Below are 4,965 nucleotides of genomic sequence, written 5' to 3'. Positions count from 1 at the left end.
GGAACCAGCATCCTCGTTAGCAGAGGGATGGCTGGGTCTTCGGGAAGGGGAGCTGGACAGTGAATCCGCTCCACCTTCTTCGTACAACCCTGTGGGAAGAATGGAAAGCTTAGTATGCTCCCTAGATTTACAAAATAAGGTCATCGGAAAACTTACGGGAGACAATGCATGAGTACAGTCGAGTCCGAGGTCATCGGTCATTTTCCGCCATGTCTTTTGGGTCTTGAAGAGTAGCTTCCACATGTCTTCGTGCTTCGTGCCGAAGAACCGCTGCAGGGCCCAGGGACCGGCCGGGTCGAACTCCCACATATGCTGAGTCCGGCATTGGCATGGGAGAATCGGGTGAAAGAGCATTACTTGGATTACACTGGCGAGGCTGGTATTTTTGTCTACCATGTTTTTGATGTGATTCTATAGCATCATCACCTCGTCAGATGACGCCCAGTCGAGGCCCTTGTTGAGCCAGGATGTAAGCCACATTGGAGGCGTGGACTTAAATTCGGGAGGGGCGGCCCAGGTGGCGTCACTGTGTTCCGTGATATAGAACCACCCCTGTTGCCACCCCTTCACGGTCTCCACAAAGGTACCCTTGGGCCAGGTAATGTTGGGGAGTTTGCTCACCATGGCGCCGCTGCAGTCTGTGTGTTCACCGTCGACCACTTTCGTCTTCACATTGAAGCCCTTGAGCCATAGGCCAAAGTGGGGGAGACGCGTAGGAACGCTTCACACACGACGATAAACGCCGAAATATTGAGGAAGGAGTTCGGAGCTAGATCATGGAAATCTAGCCTGTAGTAAAACATGAGACCGCGAACGAAAGGATGAAGGGGAAACCTAGGCTACGAAGGAAATGGGGGATGAACACTACCCTCTCATTAGGCTCTGGGTTGGGGATGATCTACTTTTTGGCAGGAAGCCGATGGGCTATGTCCACGGCCAAGTACCCTGCTTCCTAGAGTTCCTTGATGTTTCCCTCCGCAACGGAGGAGGCCATCCACTTGCCCTTAGCTCCAGATCCGGACATGGATGGAGTGCTTTCTAGCAGAAAGGATTGAAGCTTGGGCGCTGGAGCTCGACGGTGGATGGGCTAAGGAGGAAGAAGGCGTGGGGTAAAAGGATGGATCTTTATCTTCTTATAAAGGCAATGAATATCAAGCATCCCCCACGAGTCTGAAAGCTCGCCTATACCCAAGAGGTCGTGCAAACGACACGGTTGGATTACCCAAATCCGTATTGATGAGAATCCCGTGATAAGGGGACACGATCTCTGCTTTGACAAGACATGTCAATGGTCGTGCCTCGAAGCACAAAGTTGGGGCTGTAAAATGGTTCAGAATAATAACAAGGCCAAAACATAACATCTCGCCGAAAAAGTCGCCACTCGATGTGACTTACTTTGTTTTAAGTATTTTTGCCCTCACAGCTTAGGAATGTGTTTATTGAACAGAGTCGGGTATAGTTCCTATGCATGGAAGACTGCTTTGGAGTATTTGGAGAAGGAACCCATCTTGCAATGTCGAAGACAATCTGCGCGCCGGACACGTCGTCATTGAAGCTGGGTTCAGGGGCTACTGAGGGAGTCCTGGATTATGGGGTCCTCGGAGAGCCGGCCTATCTGACATGGGCTGGACTGATGGGCCGTGAAGATGCAAGATCAAATACCTTCTCCCGTATCCGGATGGGACTCTCCTTTGTGTGGATGGCAAGCTTGGCATTCGGATAATGTACTTTCCTTTCGCTGTAAACCGACTCTGTATAACACTAGGCCCCTCCTGTGTCTATATAAACCGGAGGGTTTAGTCCGTAGAGGAAATCATAATCATTCGGGCTAGACATCTAGGGTTTAGCTATTATGATCTCGAGGTAGATCAACTCTTATAACCCTTATGCCCATCAAAGTCAATCAAGCAAGACGTAGGGTTTTACCTCCATCAAGAGGGCCCGAACCTGGGTAAAAGATTGTGTCCCCTGCCTACTGTTACCTTCCATCCTTAGACGCACAGTTCGGGAACCCCTACCCGAGATCTTCCGGTTTTGACACTGACAACCTCTGTTACTGTTACAACCGGGTTATCCGGACATGTACCTCAGAGGGGTGAAGCCGAAAGCTAGCGTTCTTAAGGGAATAATTGGTCGACAATCAAATGATAGATTGTTGCAGTATTGCAACTACACTAAAACACTGCAAGACAGTTTTTCCATATTACAGATCACACACCCCGGCACGGGTAAGCATAGTATGCCGACCCAAGGAAAGGAACCCTCAACTGAAGTATTTTCCTTGGAAGATGTTTCTTACATACGTAATATAACATACATTCCGAACCCAATTTTTTGTCTTTTCGAGCACAATGACCAGGTTGCTTGGTTTCCGGATATATTACATACTTATTTTATTTGGAAAAAGTATCTGGAAACAGTCCACCAATTTTTTGTTCGAGGTCAAGGCCAAAGGCCTGCGATGACAAAATTTTTACATGTTCGGATAAAAGGCACATGTTGACTAATACAAACACCTATTCCTTATCTACTCCATCTATAAGACTGTCTAACTTACACTCCTCCTACGAGTACTTCGTAGCTATCATTACTTGGCCATAAACCAACTTCACTGGAATTTCTTTCCCATCTAGTCCCTGTGGTCCTACTTGGGCCATATGATTGGGGTCCAGTTTAGTGAAGCGTGTCTTCACCACAGCCCAGGCTTCTCGTGTGCCTTCACGGCAGGCAGATGTCTTCCATAGCTCGAACCAGCGCTGGGCACCTTTGAATAGGTTTGCCAGGCCCTCCATACTTTCCGGAGGGGTATCAGATGGCCATAACCCCTTCACCATACTCTTCACGGCTTTCTGGGCCCGAGCATGTACCGTGGACAACTCATTTAGCACGTCGCCTTGAAATCCGGATAGTTCCTCTACCGAACGACCAGTTAACAGACCTGCAGCAACAAAGTCATGATATTCCACATATGGACTAAACATGAGAGCTTGTGGTGGTTTTAAATGAAGTGGAAGACATACCGAACATGCTGCCCTTCGGTTTTTCATTTTCCTTCTGAACAGCCGATAACTGAGACTTCAAGCTCTCTATCTCTTCGGGTTGTTTGTCCTTTTACTCCTCCAAATGTTTCTCACTTGATGCACCCGCCGCGGTCTCTTTCAATTCCGCTAGTTCGGCGGTGACCGCATTCAATTGCGTCTAGTTTGTGTTCAGCTCCTGGGCTAGCATAGTGTTCCTTTCTTTCAGAACCTGCAAAAATTATCGATCCTTAAATCTGTTTGCCTTACCGCTTCATCTCGGGGGCTACTGGCACATGGCTATTAACAATTGTGTAAACTTTTACCTGTATGTCCTTCGAGAACAGATGAATGACTCCAGCGAGTCCATCTCAAGCGGCTCGGATATATGCATCCACCGAGCTGAGTGTGGTAAACTCTTGCTCGGAGAAGGCAGGAGTACACATAGCCTCCTTTAATCAACGGTGATTCATCACGCTCTTCACTTCAGAATTCATGACTGATACATCGTCCAAATCCTCTTGAAGAGGCGGAACTAGCGTATCGGCTCTCATCCTAGTTGACGAGTCCGGCGCCGTATTAGTGAACATTCGGCTAATTGGGCGTTTTCCCACCATCTGCCGCATACTTCTCCTGACATCAAGGATGAAAGGAGACTTTTAACAATCCGGACTTACGCCTAGACATGTCTTAGACAAGCGTACCTCTTGGAAGACTGTGAGCCCTCTACGGCACTCCCGAATCCTTTCCGTTTTGAACGACGGCCTTGTGTAGCGGCCGCCCTTGAGGAGGTACAGTCCCTAGAGTGTCGATCCTGTTAAAATCCTGATCAGTATAAACAGATAAAAAGGTAGATAAGGATTTCCTTTTAAGAACCCTCTGGATACTCACAATGCAGAAGGGATAGAGGCGGGGGTAGTCGGCGGTGATAGCCACTTCCGAACCATCAAGGCTCGCTTGATAGAATACCCTATCATCGAACTCTCTGGATATTTATCATGATTATGATCCGGATCGCAAAATCCATGATCTTTATCATGATTATGATCCTCTGGCTGGGGAGCAGGATAGTGGATGTCCTCGGTCATCTTCCTCCATGACTGTTGGTGGCAACAAAGAACAAATTTGATCACTGTCTGTAATGCAATAAAATAAGCAATAGAATAAGCCTTTCGGCAGTTTAACCGGAGAAAATCTTCTTTCTCGCCCTTATACAGATCAGCCAAAATTGAGGCCAGGGGTATCCGGACCCTTCCGTCTGTAACGAGACACGTCATCTTCTCCGTTGTAACACCATAGGGGAGTTACTCTGGATTCGAGAGGCTGAACGCACCTCTTTATTGCAATCGCCATGACCTCAACTATCGAGAGTTCGGTATGGGCTAGCAACCTGACCTTGCTGACCAACCTCTTTATCTCCACACTATCCTCTTCCTTGGGACTTCGGGGACAATAGTTGAGGTGCTTCTTTAAAGGAGCACTTGAAAATTTAGGGTGGCCACGCTGAACTGGATCCGGCAGCAGAACGTCGTCCATATAGAACCATTCCAAAGACCACTGCTGGTATACCTCTTTAGGTGTTCCTACAAGGTATCCGGATCTGGCTATACGCCATACTTCGGCATCGCCCACTTCAAATATGGAACCTCCTCAGTGGCGGGGAACGAGGCAAAATAACTTCCTCCATAATTCAAAATGGGCCTCGACGCCTAAGAATAGCTCGCAGAGGGCAACGAACCTAAGATGTGCAAAATTGAACCTGGGGTGATGTTGTGTAGTTGGATGCTGTAAAATTCCAATAACCCCCTGAGGAAGGGACGGATTGGAGATCCCAGGCCTCGCAATAGGAATGGGACGAAGCACACCCTCTCCTCCTTATTGGGGTTGGGGAAGTTCTCAGCCATTGCATCGTTGCCAATTGAATATAATCCCGCTCGAACGGAGACTA

Source organism: Triticum dicoccoides, chromosome 7A (assembly GCF_002162155.2).
Source record: "Triticum dicoccoides isolate Atlit2015 ecotype Zavitan chromosome 7A, WEW_v2.0, whole genome shotgun sequence".
Lineage (NCBI taxonomy): Eukaryota > Viridiplantae > Streptophyta > Magnoliopsida > Poales > Poaceae > Triticum > Triticum dicoccoides.
This window is presented reverse-complemented; position numbering follows the sequence as displayed.